The following is a 16,218-nucleotide window of genomic DNA, read 5'->3' on the forward strand; positions in this document are numbered from 1 at the left end:
AATGCTGCCATTGAAAAATTCCATTCATCGACATTTGACTCTTTCCCACGCTGGGATAGATGAAAACTAAACATATGCTCGCAACATTTAATTGTGCAACATTTTTGGACTTTTGCCAGAGTTCGTTCAAAAATCATATTGGTGGAAAAACCTCTTGCGGGTTCCCAGTGTTAAATGACTTACAATATAAGAATAATTCTCAGAAAGGGTATTTTATTAATTTCACAACAAAATAGTCAATTATAATTAAGCCTCCATCTGATTTCTAAATAATATCCAATATGGCATTCTGGCACTAACAGATGAAAATGTCATGCTTGAAAAGGTCTGTGTCACCGACAATCAACATCAGTACCTCTTTTCTGCAGTTATTTAAATGTAGTGGCATGGGTATGATGAGCTACTTCATAGCCAGATTTTAACACCATGGGTCTGATCCAAAGATATATATTTTTTTTACATTATTACATGTTATTGCTGGTAATTTTTAGGGATGTGTGAAGAAGTAAACACTCATCACTTACAACTTTGCATATGTTTTAGGTACCAATAGCTACACAACATCCACAGCTCTTCAGAGTTTAAAACAGTATAAAAGAGTTTTAAATAAAATGACAGCCCGTAAGGGCAGCAGACAGAATGATGCCGCCAAGCAGCCCACCACACCATGCCCTGCACTGAGCCACCTAAACGGACTGTGGCTTGGTTGTCTCATGCTATTGGCTGTACCTTCTCGAACTGTTGCCCGATCATCCCGCTCTTCCGTTGATCTTGGTTTGGCACGCCTGCCCATGCAACCCATCAGCCCAACACGCCACTTGCTCCATGGACACCACCTCCTTCACTGTCCCATCTGCCCTCCCCAGCACCTGCCAGTGTCACATCATAGAGTGAGGCCTTTTATAGCAACATTTCCTACTCGCGCCACGAAATACCGGCCATTTGTTATTGCGTTGTATTGTAGTTGTGATGACCGTGAGTCGTTGCAATGGACTCTTCTAGTTATTTTATAGTATTATGGTCTTTTATCGCATTATTGTGCTTTTATTTTGCTGTTATTCTAATCTTAGGCTGTCTTATAGTTGTGTGTTTGCTTCCTTTACAGACTTTGGCACAATTGTGGGTTTTTTTCCATCCAAAAAAGACACTCCATTCGAAATTTAGTGCAAACGGATACCACCATCAAAGCTGCCAAACATTGTCTGTCTGAGTCGAATATGTTTACATGATACCTCACAATCTGAATCAATGCCACAAATCATGCCTTAAAAATACATATCCCCATTCAACTTTAAAATATGCAGTCACATCTTTAGAAATACTGGGCAAGATTCACATAGAAAAGTTGTAAATCTATACTTACTAGTGCACGGTAGTAGATTTAAGACTTATGACTATTCCCAAAATTACATCTGGAAAGCCGCACCAGTTGCCTCGTTTTAGAAATGCTCAGAAAGCAATGTGAATTCTTTACCAGTTAAATTCCCCCCAAATGCGGAAATGTGCCCATTGTACACTTACGCATTTGGAAACCAGCACCCCTGTGGATTATGTTTCAACCCCATGCAGACACACCTTTCCCTTGTCCACCATCATCAGTTTTGGGGTATTCCGTGGTCCTCCCTACTCTAGTAAATGATTTACATCAGCCTTTACAGGAGAAAATCTCCAACCAATTTAATGATGAGAAAGGGTCAGAAGAAACTGTGTAAGCGCTCGCAAACTGTTTTGCTTGTGGATGTTTACAAACTTTTAAGGATTACCACACCTCAAACCATCCATCCCTAAGGATGTGCATGGGATTCACTCCTGAATAATATTACACTGTTTTGAGATGATATGAGAATGAGTAAATTGATTCACGGCTGCTAGGTCATCTTTTGTGCATGCTTGGCAGTTAGAATTCCTACAATTTTCTAGTGTAAAAGTAGTTTTATGACTGAAATCTCCTTTGAGAAAAAGGCCTCTGGTAGGTCCAAGACGTTCTCAGTTTCTCATAATCAGTTTACTTACCTCAGAAGTTCCTTTGCCATTAATACTGTAGCGTAATATTTAGCATGCAGGTGGAGTCCACACACCGTTTGAATTGTGACATGTTGCATGTATTAGGTGACCTAGTAGAAAGTATCTGCTTAGGAGCCCAAATATTTATTGTCTAGAATTTTTCAAATGCAGATCTTAAACCAAGGCTTTAACACACTTTTGCACTAATAGTAGAAAGTCACCTTTAAAACCAATAGATTGGCTATAGCATGGAAATTAGTGTGGAAAGGGCTTTGTAGCTTGTCTACTGACATCAAGAAGACACTGCGACCTGCTCCTGCTCTTTTGTAGAATCCCCTTGTAACTTTTTGGTAACGCTGAGCACTAAATGCCTAATTTGATCTTTTACCATACAGTTTTATTTTCTTGTGTCCTATCCAGAGTGCCTTCTCTTCAGTGAGATTCTGTGTAGCAAAGGCACTTGCCGGAGATAGAGGTCTTCTCCCTTTTGAGCAGCACATTTCATTGGTCAGTTTGATGCCCGCATGACCTTGTAACCCATTCAAACTACTTCATACCCATAGTGTCATGTCTTTTGATGGTGACTACATGGAAGCTGAACCTAAGGCGACCTCATCTGAACCAGTCGATCCAAGTCTTGGCCTTGCTTGTTCTATTCAGTAGGTTTTTCACAGACATTACTCTACCACCAGTCTGTTCTCAATCTGGATCTTAAATTTAGACCCTAGTAGTAATTTAAAAAGGGTAACCATCTACATGAACTACCAAGCATTTCTCTCCTTGTCATTACCATCATGTCTACCCCTCTGCATGCTAGGTCACCACCTCTCTAATGTTATGATGGCCCACTCAATCCGTGTCACTCATTCCTATCAATCAAGATAATGCATTGATTCAACATCCTTTGCACACCTCAATCTAAAAGCCTGACATGCCTTTGCGTTCTCCACAAACACATTGTTTGCTGCTGGTCAATCAAGGACATAATATTCCTGGGGTATAAATGACGCATCACTAACGGTCCAAATGAATTGACTGGGAGCATAGATGTAGCAGTTAAACCCTTTAACTGCTGCAAAGTGCTGGGAAACACACACTTGCCCAAAGAAGGACATTTACTATAAAATGTCCTGTTAGCCTGCAGAAATGCACATCACACTTATGTATGAGTCACTTGAAAAATAACATAAATTATTGATATCATCAATCGCATTACTGCCTCCTTTGTAATCAATCATCCATGGCTCACTGTCCTAAATGAATTTCATTGATGATTAAGGCAGAGAGAAGATCAAAACAGCAAAAGTGTTAAATATTCCTCTTCTCTACAATTCTGTCAGTCTTTCCTCATTATCATAGAAAAGAAAATAATTTCACATTCTGGACTCTCTGATGCAGGTCAATGAGAATTTCTGGAAGCCGAGAATAAGGCTTTCACCTTAGTCTAGACTGACATATAGTCAAGCATCAATAAAAAGGTTTACAGGAAGAAAATTGGGAGGGGGGACTTCTTCTCTAAATCCTGAACTGGGAAAAATGAGCCCTGGCACCTGCTACTATGTCAGGTCAGAGAAAGTTAAACTATATAAAGAGGCCTTGTTTCTGAGCTGAAGATCCCAGCAAATGGCAAGTCTTTGTGGACTATTGTCAGAGTCGCTTGATCCAGAAGTGCAGATTGTCTTCACAAATTATCACATATACTTTAGCAGGGTTAAACATCAGTCAATCGAGCTTCATCCAGAGGTTTACTGCCAGAAAAAGGTCTTAACCATGAACACTAATGAACCTTGTCTCTTATCCACCCCATTAGGAACCAGTGTGCTCTCAATATAGAGGTCCATGGATGCAGAGGCAAGTTGATAAAAATAGGAGACTGGAAGGAACTATGGGAAACAATGGTAGAATGCATAAGGCTGATGAATGTCGCTCAGTATCCAATATCGTATAATTGCAGTATTTTATGATTTTACAATGATATTTAAATCTCCATATGCAATAACAACTTCCAAAACATTTTGATCACATACGTCCAAAATCAAACAGTGCTGCATACAATTTTCTGTAAATACTATAATGGACAGATTATGTGATGCTAACTTGTCAATTAATTGACTGGGACAAATTTATACAAGCAAGGTAGCAATCAGAAATCCTCTCTAGCAGGAGCTTGTTTTTTGCATTTTTCCTTGACCCAACCACTCACTCGAACTTTAATTACTAGCTGGAATTCCGATTTCAGGAGCCGTGGCCAACAGTTGAGAAAAAATGTCTGGGCTCTGAGGTTCCAAATAAATTTTCCCTTCATTTTCAACCTCTTCTTTTAATCAGACTATTGAAGACAACACAACAAACACAAGGAGATGCTGATCAGCCAGGCTAGCATGAATCCAGTGGCAAAGTGAGCAAGGGACAATCATCTGGGCATACCCTGCCAACTTAGGGCGAACAAAGCGAACACAATGAGATGATGGACGGAGTGCTGAAACTTTTCAAACACTCACCCCCAGTCACAAATCTGGGTTGAAACCATCACCATTCTTTAGCTCACTGTGCCACCCCAGTTCAGACACAGCTATATGCAAATCAGTCTTGACCATGTGCCTCATGGGAACAGTCCAGCCCAAACTGCCAAGCCATGTCTTCCCTGGACTGGAAACAAGGATCCTGGGACCGGGTTCGGGCTAACAGCCCTCATCAGCCAGGCTTGCATGAAACCAGTGGCAAAGTGAGCAAGGGACACACGTCTGGGTGTACCCTGCCAACTTAGGGCGAACAAAGTAAACACAAGTTCGGGCTGGACTGTTCCCATGAGGCACAGGGTCAAGACTGATTTGCATATAGCTGTGTCTGAACTGGGGTGGCAAAGGGAGCTAAAGAATCTTGAAGGATTCAACACAGATCTGTGACTGGGTGTGAGTGTTTGAAAAGTTTCAGCACTCCGTCCATCATCTCCCTGTGTTTGTATTGAAGACAACAGTCATCTTCTTAGATCTGCCATAGGAATGTATTTTGCACTGCCACCCATTTCATCCTAACATCCTACCTCTGAGCTTTCAGCATTAAACACAATGCAGTAAAATGAAACCCGCCTTTACTGTTTGATTGATCAAAAGGATGCCCATATCCGTGTTCATATCTCTATCTCGTGTTCACTTATGATGTTCTCAAGTGTTGCCTTTATCACATTTTTTATATCGTATATGCAACGTTTGTCATCCTAGCCCATTTGTTCATCTAACACCATATTGATGAGAGCAACAAAAAGCACTTTACAAAGTTATTCCAACAATCTGACAGAATACTTCAGGATTGTCTAATGTTCAATCCCAACATGCCCTAGATACGTATCTTCAAACTTCACCTATCTTTAGACCAAGTATGGCCGACAGAACAGGGAAGTACACTATTCGCTGCTACAAAAACCGAGAAGCTGCCAAAATTGTCAGATAAATGTCGTCACCAAAGGCTACTGGTTCCATATCAAGACCTTGAACTGGGTTATCCTTTTTCTGATATTCCCTTAAAGGTGACCAGCCAGTGTTCTAGCCATTGGCCTTTAGTTGTAATGAAATAAATGACATATACACATCGAATCAGCTCTATCGCCTATTAAGAGCTTGAATACATGTCACAGCAGGAATACAAGCGTATTAGCCTCATCAAGCCCTCATCTGTCCTGCATTCCATTTCCTCCACTGTCTCCCAGTGAAGAGAAGTTATGTCCTCTCAAAACACTATGCATGATTTATTGATCCTCCACAGTGTGTGACTCTTCTTCCTGATCACCAAATTACATTGTCACTTCTCATTCTTCACTCCCAAGATAGGAAGGATGTCTGAATACTGTCTATGCCACAGTTAAAGAAGACCTTTTGAGGCACAATTGCCTGCTATGCCCAGACTTCTTAAGTGTGCAATCTATTCCTATCATGTCGTTGAGCTGGCTCTGCTCATAATAACAGCTCCTGTACACAGAACATATATTCAGTACATGTCTCTGTAAGTTTCAATGTCAGCAATTAACGGCCATGCAAAAGGTCCAGAAATGTAGCTAATGTCACCAATAATTGAACCTGTATAGCTTTACCTTAGGCCAATCGAAGGGTCCTGGAACAGGTAATGAGAAAATGTAAAAATATTAAATATTAGCACAAATGTGCTCTGTGTAACAAATGCCCTTTATCTATTTATTTGATACCTGCTTGCCAAGCAAATTATATGAATGTGGCAAATATTCTTTCTCGTTTATCACTGCAAGTTAGATATATTTCTATTTTCAGGACTTTCTAAAATAGTTCACCGAGAATTTTTGACATTGTTACATAAGAGTTCTCAAGGGCCGACCTGCGTGTAAAAGTACCGAGCACAAAATACTGTGTTACAAAAATACCATAGCCAGAATATTGCCTTCCAAAATGGTGTGAAGGTTAGTTTATATCGGAAAGTATAGATTTACTATTCTTAACTCCACATCTACGTGCCTTGAAGATTTATATATTTTTCCAAGATACAGATATGAGGAGGTAAGTGTAGTAAACGTATACTTACCTATATACACTTAACTTCGCAATATTTTTGTAGTCAACAATTTTTTTGTAGCATGGTATTTAAAACACGATATTGTGCCATTGGGTGGTTTTCATATCACTAGCTAAATTGTTTCTCCACGCTTAAATAATGTGGTTTTACGACCCAAGTGCTTGATGTTTATTTAATGAACCTCCTAAGGATCACACAGAAATGTGGTCGATTGTGAGTATTATAGCTTTTCACCGGCAGGCACTACACACACAAGATTGCTGCAGTTTCTTTGGGAACCCACATATCAATTTCTGTGTTTTCATTTTACTAGGCACTGTAATTTGGTAATTATTTTACTCACATCAAATATGTAAATATAATTGCAACTCATAATATGCATTAGCTTGTTATGTGAAAGTTCAAGTTCTCGTACCATTACTTACTAGTATTAGGTGTCTCACAAGTCCCCAGGCTCCATGTGACACAGAATAATTTAAATGTTGATACCTGTGAGAATATATGTGCTGAGGTCAATCACACTCACAGTACCCATAGAGTCCCCAGGTAAGGTCTAGGGTTGTGGGTTCTCCAGGTTTCCTTCCTTACCCCCTGGAGAGTGGGGGGAGTGGCTGTTTGCACTGCTGGTGGTCTCTGGTGGTCTTCAGAGGATCATCCTTTCAGCCACGTCTGTGCTTCTGCCAAACAGAGTGAGGCTGGGCTTTGTTGCTAGAATTAGGGAGGTGAGAAGCATCTGTCCTCATTGGGAGGTGGGGACTCCTTCCTGTTCTATATTCAGAACTGGATGCCCCTTTTCAGCATTTTTGGAAGCAGGAGCTTGGGAAGGCGTAGGAAGATCTCTGATGCCTGTTGTCTGAGCAATGAGAAATGGAAGGTGGGACCTTTCCAATCGGCTTGAATATGGGGCAGTAAGTAGCAGCAATTTCGAAGCAATAAGAAGGCCTCCTTTCTTCATTTTTTTATAAGCAAGTGCATCTCTTTTGAATGCATGACATATTTGGTTCAGAAGATGATGAGTAAATGGATATGCATAAAGAAATAATGGAGCGGTGCACTACCATAGTGTTCTGTTTAAGACACACCAAGTGGTCAATTTTCTTCAATGAAAAAGTTTTCTTTATTATAATCATCCAACAAAATTGTGAAGAGAATCTCAGCCAACGCGTTTCGTTCAGGAAAATGAACTTCGTTAGGGCATGCGTAATGATGAATATTAACTCCAAAGTAGAACAACTTTCCGTGTTGGTGAAGAATCATCTCATGAAAAACCCAATGTTGCTAAAGTAGCAATCGCATATCACTTGGCGGGTCTGAGGACAAAGAAATTGCCTCCTTGATAAGGGCCCAATAGTTGTTTCTGGAGCCGTAAAATATCCGTGCTCCTTCCTCGCACCGCCTCCGGATGGTAATAGAATTGGATTCTACCACTTTGGAGTTAATATTCATCATTACGCATGCCCTGACGAAGTTCATTTTCCTGAACGAAACACGTTGGCTGAGATTCTCTTCACAATTTTGTTGGATCATTATAATAAAGAACATTTTTTTCATTGAAGAAAATTGACCACTTGGTGTGACTTAAACAGAACACTATGGTAGTGCACCGCTCCATTATCTCTTTATTCTTATTTATGTGCCTGGCAGTTTGCATCTTCTAACAGCGGATGCAGGAGCAGTTTGTGCACACTAACTGTGATTACACTATCAACTATTATTAACGGGAACATAGCAAAGAGGTATGGCCATTGGAGTCCGCCGTTAGTCCTTGCCTTCCACAGTAAATGGATATGCGTCTATACTTAATGCAGGTCCTGCCTCTAAGCTGCCTTTACCAGTTAAAGGGCAGAGTACGCTTGCACAGTTGCTGTCTGCAAGTGGATGTTCAGGAGAATACTTTGTAATGTGGGAATCTTGGAAGTCCCTCATAATGCCTGTCTGTTGTATGCAGGCCCATTCTAGTATTCTTTTAGTTTTATTTATTTGGCTACCAAAAAAACGAGTTATCTATATATATAAAACAGAGGATCAGCAGAGGATTGCGGTCGCGTGAGTTATAGTTGCCTGCACTAACTATAACGGGGGAATTTCATTGGTTTTTTATCAGTAAAATGTCCAGCTAACTATAACATGTGTGAAACCTATGGTTTTTTCAGTGAATTTGCAAGGTTTTTTAAATGCTAATTCCTAACTATAACGTGTGTGAAACCTATGGTTTGTTCAGTGAATTTGTACGTTTTTTTAAATGCTAAGTTACTTTACGCCATTCGTGGCGTGCGCGCCCAGTTAACGCAGTTCGTTCCGTATAAATATATTCACTGAAAAAACCATAGGTTTTAGGGATGTTATAGTTAGCTGGACATTTCACTCGTACAAAACCATTGAAATTTCTCCGTTATAGTTAGTTCAGCTAACTATAACTCGCGCGCCCGCAATCCACTGCTGATGATGTCACATATTACATCATTCATGACATGGTCAGTGACATCACGGATGACATCACTTATGACATCTCAGATGACATCACTGATGACATCACTGATGACATCATCCAGTGAATGTAGTTTGGTTCGATATTTAAATAAGTATTATTTATATAGGAATCTACATTGAAGACTGAGTGGATGTAGAAGTGTCTGGATGGAGGATTTAGTACCAATGTGATTGACTGTGTAAGTGACTAATTTAAAGTGTCTCACTAAATATATGGGATAGTGATTTAACTGTATGAATATTTGTTTCACTCTGTGTCTTGTGAAAACTTCTGCATAAGTTGGTTACTAGCTATGTGAAACTCTATATTAGTTTTTTATTAGTTAAGTGAGTATATGTAAGAGAGTGAATGTGTGTGTAGTTGGATGGAAGGTGTGTAACTGTCTAAAGATGTGTAAATAAATTGATTAAGTAGATATATGAGGTTAAGACTGTATGTGAAAACAGTTGTTTGGGTGAGTGAATGTCTTTATGGGTGTGTTGATGAGTAAATATATTTCTCAATTATAGATGTCCAACACATTAGAAATATAAAAGGCAATGTATGTGACAGTTGTTGTATATAAATAAGTAAACATGATACTGATTGATAGTTTAAGTGAATGTACGGAAAACTATATACTTATAATAGTGATTTTATAACACACTAAGTATGAGTTATTATCTATATGAATAAATAAAGTGTTGTTTGTATAAGTGCGTAGCTGAGTAGATGTAAGTATGATCAATTGTTTCCATAAGTGAGTAGGATGTTTGCATAAGTGAATAGGATGTGTGCTGGTGTCTAATGTCGATAAAGGTGTATAAGTATATTTAATGTATGCAGGCCCATTCTAGTATTCTTTTAGTTTTATTTATTTGGCTACCAAAAAAAAACGAGTTATCTATATATATAAAACCTTGCAAATTCACTGAAAAAAACATAGGTTTCACACATGTTATAGTTAGCTGGACATTTTACTGATAAAAAACCAATGAAATTCCCCCGTTATAGTTAGTGCAGGCAACTATAACTCACGCGACCGCAATCCTCTGCTGATGCTAATACTGTATTTAGACACTTATTTGCCCATGTCTTCTTCCATTAAATTTTAGCTATACATATATTACAAATATTTTTTTTTCATTAAGACACATATGTCATCAGCAGAGGATTGCGGTCGCGTGAGTTATAGTTGCCTGCACTAACTATAACGGGGGAATTTCATTGGTTTTTTATCAGTAAAATGTCCAGCTAACTATAACATGTGTGAAACCTATGGTTTTTTCAGTGAATTTGCAAGGTTTTTTAAATGCTAATTCCTAACTATAACGTGTGTGAAACCTATGGTTTGTTCAGTGAATTTGTACGGTTTTTTAAATGCTAAGTTACTTTACGCCATTCGTGACGTGTGCGCCCAGTTAACGCAGTTCGTTCCGTGCGCGCACGGTGCGCTTCGCGCACCGTGCGCGCACAGTGAGCACGCGGTGCGCTTTGCGCACCGCGCGCCCACTTTACACAGTTAGTGCCGTGCACGCACGGTGGTCACGCGGTGCGCTGCGCGCACCGCATGCCCACGTTACGCTAGATGGGCCATGTACGCACGATGCGCTTCGCGCACCGTGCGCACATGGAGGACATATTATGCGCTTCGTTTTGCATGGTAATCTTTTAAATGTTCTTAAATCTTTTATGCCATGCACAAATGTTGCCCTGCGGGCGCCATTTGCACACGGGGTGTGGATAGTGTGGATAATTTTTTTTTTTTTTAATTAATTTTTACCGTACGCGTACGGTAAGCGTAATCGGCGATTATTCGAAAAAAATTAAAATTGAATTTTTGGCCTTGGGGGTTCTTTGGGGATACCTTCATCAATGCTAGGTGGTTAGGAACAGAATACACAGCCCCTTTAGATGTTTTTTGCCTTTGTTTTTGCTGCCCCACTCAGAGTGCGAGAGAGAAAATGGCGGCCGCCGCTTCCTGGTTTCGACCGATTCGAATGTTTACTTAGATCTAACAGCCAATCAGAATCGCGCTCGCGCTCGGCACCGTACGCGTACGGTAAGCTTACCGTAAGCGCAAGGTAAGCGCACCGTAAGCTGCCACAGATATATATATTGATTTAAATGCTATTTTCTCAGGATCTACTGAACAGATTTACACCAAACCTACAAAAGGCACTTCCTTGACCTGAGGACTACCTCTCTGCCAAATTTCAAGTAACTCTGTTCAGCCGTTCGGGCTGTAGCTGTGTCTAAAGGTCCTATGGAAAAATGCATGGGAAAAACGCGTTTTGGGACCCCCCTTTTTTTCTCAGCCCCCGCTTGACGAATCCCCCCGAGACTTTCAGGGTAGGAGCGGAGCGGAGCGCCCCACCTATTTTGAAAATTTCGCGAGGATTCGTCGACCGGCGCCAAAGTTATTCCAAATAGAATGTTGCGGATTTCCTATGGAAACAGGGTCCTAACTATAACTATCTACTGGCGACCGCCAGTAGATAATATATATATATATATATATATATATATATATATATATATATATATATATATATCCACACGTCAGAGCCCCTTCTGGACAGCTGGCACCCATGGAAAGTGGCGTACACGCCAGCGGAGCATGCTGGCAGCCTCCAATGTCAAATATCCAAAATTATGTACGCTCTCAGGCTTCAAACAACACTTCCAAGTATAGATGTGACCAGGTTTATTTCACTGAAATAAACATGGTCACATCTATACTTGGAAGTGTTGTTTGAAGCCTGAGAGCGTACGTAATTTTGGATATTTGACATATATATATTATATATATATATATATATATATATATATATATATATATATATATATATATATATATATATATATATATATATATATATATATGGCGGCATCGAAATAAACACGTAATTTGGCACCAAGTCTGTGGTCCCTGTCCGTATGTTGCTGTGAAAAGCTGAGACGCTGCGGATCTGCTGATATATATATATGTATATATAAATATATTCACTGAAAAAACCATAGGTTTTAGGGATGTTATAGTTAGCTGGACATTTCACTCGTACAAAACCATTGAAATTCCTCTGTTATAGTTAGTTCAGCTAACTATAACTCGCGCGCCCGCAATCCACTGCTGATGATGTCACATATTACATCATTCATGACATGGTCAGTGACATCACGGATGACATCACTTATGACATCTCAGATGACATCACTGATGACATCACTGATGACATCATCCAGTGAATGTAGTTTGGTTCGATATTTAAATAAGTATTATTTATATAGGAATCTACATTGAAGACTGAGTGGATGTAGAAGTGTCTGGATGGAGGATTTAGTACTAATGTGATTGACTGTGTAAGTGACTAATTTAAAGTGTCTCACTAAATATATGGGATAGTGATTTAACTGTATGAATATTTGTTTCACTCTGTGTCTTGTGAAAACTTCTGCATAAGTTGGTTACTAGCTATGTGAAACTCTATATTAGTTTTTTATTAGTTAAGTGAGTATATGTAAGAGAGTGAATGTGTGTGTAGTTGGATGGAAGGTGTGTAACTGTCTAAAGATGTGTAAATACATTGATTAAGTAGATATATGAGGTTAAGACTGTATGTGAAAACAGTTGTTTGGGTGAGTGAATGTCTTTATGGGTGTGTTGATGAGTAAATATATTTCTCAATGATAGATGTCCAACACATTAGAAATATAAAAGGCAATGTATGTGACAGTTGTTGTATATAAATAAGTAAACATGATACTGATTGATAGTTTAAGTGACTGTACGGAAAACTATATACTTATAATAGTGATTTTATAACACACTAAGTATGAGTTATTATCTATATGAATAAATAAAGTGTTGTTTGTATAAGTGCGTAGCTGAGTAGATGTAAGTATGATCAATTGTTTCCATAAGTGAGTAGGATGTTTGCATAAGTGAATAGGATGTGTGCTGGTGTCTAATGTCGATATAGGTGTATAAGTATATTTAATAGCGTGCTATTGATCTTTCTCAGCATGTATGAGTAAATGTATAGGTAAGTGTTTAGATGTGTGTGTAGATCTACAAATCACTGAGTGGGTTTTTACAAACTTGTATTGGTGTGTCAATGGTTTAAACATGGTACTCTATATTTTATACTGAATGATTAAAGGTTATACTACTGTGTGATGAAGTGTTTCAGGTTGTCACGTGGATGATGTCATCAGTGATGTCATTTGAGATGTCATCAGTGATGTCATCAGTGATGTCACTGACCATGTCATGAGTGATGTAATATATGACATCATTAGCAGTGGATTGCGGGCGCACAAGTTATAGTTAGCTGGACTAACTATAACGGAGGAATTTCAATGGTTTTGTACGAGTGAAATGTCCAGCTAACTATAACACCCCTAGAACCTATGGTTTTTTCAGTGAATTTCTAAGGTTTTTTAAATGCTAATTCCTAACTATAACATGTCCGAAACCTATGGTTTTTTCAGTGAATTTCATGGGTTTTTAAAATGCTAATTCCTAACTATAACATGTCTGAAATCTATGTTTTTTTTTCAGTGAATTTCAAAGTTTTTTAAATGCTAATTCTTAAGTATAACATGTCTGAAACTTATGGTTTTTTCAGTGAATTTCAAAGGTTTTTTAAATGATATTTTTAAAATTTATTTCTTGTTCTAATTTTTTTATATTCTTTAACTACATTTTTTTAATCTACTTATTTTTATATATATATATTTTTTAATTACACTACACATATTTTGTAAAAAAACATAAATATATATTTTTTGTATTATTTTATATTCTTTTAAATATACTTACATTATTTTTTTATTGTTTTTTTTCTTTTTTTGGAGTCGCACACCCAACGCGTTAGAATCGTGCATCCGACGCATAGAAGTCATGCACCAAACGTGCTGGAGTCGCGCACCCTACAGGTTAGTAGTCGTGCATCCAACGCGTGCACACGGCTGAGAGCCGCGCTGGATGCGCGACTCCTAATTTTACCGTAAAAAAAAATAGCCCCTATCACTAATTTTTATTATACCCCGAGAACCCCATCCCCCGGGGCTTATAAAAACGTTGGGGACCGTGGGGGGAGTCCCAACGCCCCCACGGTCCCAGCCGGCTCACCGCGTCCTTCGGGAGCCGGCATTGCTTTTCCACATGGGGAAATGCTGACATGCAGCTCCCCGTGTGGAAAAGCAACATGGTTTGGATTTTGAAAGAGAGAGCAGGTTTCCGTGCTCTCTCTTTCAAAATCCAAACCAAGTTTGCTATGGGAGGGCGGGAGACTTCTGCCCTCTCAAAGCAAACAACCGTGTCCTGGGGTGGGCACCCCAGGACACTGCAGGAGCTGGCCCTGGGGGGTGGTGGTCCCCAGGACCCTCGAGGGCTCCAGGAGGGGGCCACGCAGACCCCTCCCGCAATACATAAATCCCCGGGGGTGGTGGTCCCCGGGGCTTGGGGGGGCCCCTCTGGGCCCCCTTTAAATTTAATAACCTTGCCCCCGGGATCAGCGCACCCTGCAAGCACTTTGCGGTTTAAAAAAGGAAATTTGGGGGGCCTTGGGAGTCCTTCTGGGACCCCCTAAGCATGTCTAGAGGGTCAGGCTATTTCTACCCTGCCCCCTTTATACGTTTTGCACACTTATTCCACAGACTGCTTCAGCCTTGCTTCTACCGAGGTACAAAATGGCTGCCAACAGTTCCTGGTTTCGAATGTTGACAACCACTTGACAGCCAATTAGCATTCAGCGCATGATCGGGAGGGTGCGCTCAGGGTGCGCTCTGTGTGCGCGGATCCAGCGCGACCATAGATATATATGTACTTTTAACTATAATTTTCTCAGGAACTACTGAACAGATTGACACCATTTAAGCAAAAGGCACGAGTCTGAACTGAGGACTACCTCTTTGCCAAATTTGGTGTAATTCCGTTCAGCAGTTCGGGCTGTAGCTGCGGCTAAAGGTCCTATGGGAATATGCATGGGGAAAACATGTTTTGGGACCCCCCTTTTTTCTCGGCCCCGCTACACCAATCATCCCGAGACTTTCAAGATAGGAGCGGACCGGAGCTGGCCAAAAGTTTTGACAATTTTGCGAAGATTCGTCAATCGGCGCCAAAGTTATTGTGAAGAGAATTTTGTGGATTTCCTATGGAAAATAGGTCCTAACTATAACTACGTACTGGCGAACGCCAGTAGGTAATATTGTGTGAGGCGTACAATGTGTAGGGTACTTCACCGTCATTTGTCATGTAAACAACTATAAATATAAAGGAATAAATAATAAGAAAATATAAGAATCAGAATTAGAGGAATAGAACCTCGAGATCTGGAGAAGTTGTTTTGTCTAATGATAATTTATCAAAATATATTAAAATAGACACCCTAAGTAATGCTATCCAAGTAATTCTACTGGAGAGGGGGTTCTGTGTAGAATATGAGGCTCATCTGTTGAAAGAAACAGTACTGAATGCAAATTTTGTCACTCAGACTCTTAAGAGAAATGAATGTGAAATATTCAAATGACGTGCTGCATTTTAATTGGTGGTGGGTGAGGCATGCCACTTTAAATGGACCCACCAGTTGAAAAACTCTAACCCCATCAAAGGCTCACAACAAAATGCGTAGGTCACTTTGTTTTGCACCATATGAGCGAATTCTATACATATAAAACAAATAAAGATCCTGGAAATTCACCATCCTGTGCCACCTCCTTGTCTATCCCACCGGAATGTTCACTTTTGTTGGGCCGGGAGAAGCTGTCAGTTGCATATGTATGTATTTATATATCTATAATGTATATACAAACAAACATAAATATAAATAAAACACAGTGTGGTCGTCACTGCGCAGTTATAATTAGGACTTAGTTACCATAGGAAATTGATTTTGTTTTTCTAATAACGTTACCACTGTTTGAAGAATCTTCACAAAGCTTTCCCAATAAAAGTTCATTCACCTCAGCTCCTTCCTGCAAGGTTGTGGGGTGATCCATCAAGCAAGGGATGTGAAAAAAGATAGCGAGATCTTTATTCAGAAAATTAGCTTTTTGTTATTTGGTTTACATCCGATTAGTAGTTTTTTGGAGAAATTAAGGCAAAGCATTTATAGATGTCTGGACCATTGGGCCGAAATTAAAAAATACAAGCTTTCTGATTGTCTGAGTGGGCTTTTTCAGAGCGAGCGGTCTGGTTG

The 16,218-nt window shown here is 39.6% G+C and overlaps 1 protein-coding gene across 2 annotated transcripts in view; it reads left to right on the plus strand.

Moving 5' to 3' along the window:
• The window catches only part of CYP7B1 (cytochrome P450 family 7 subfamily B member 1), a 666,301-nt gene that overhangs the window by 323,420 nt on the left and 326,663 nt on the right, over positions 1–16,218 (plus strand). The window lies entirely within an intron of this gene.

This window comes from Triturus cristatus, chromosome 5_1 (assembly GCF_964204655.1).
Source record: "Triturus cristatus chromosome 5_1, aTriCri1.1, whole genome shotgun sequence".
Lineage (NCBI taxonomy): Eukaryota > Metazoa > Chordata > Amphibia > Caudata > Salamandridae > Triturus > Triturus cristatus.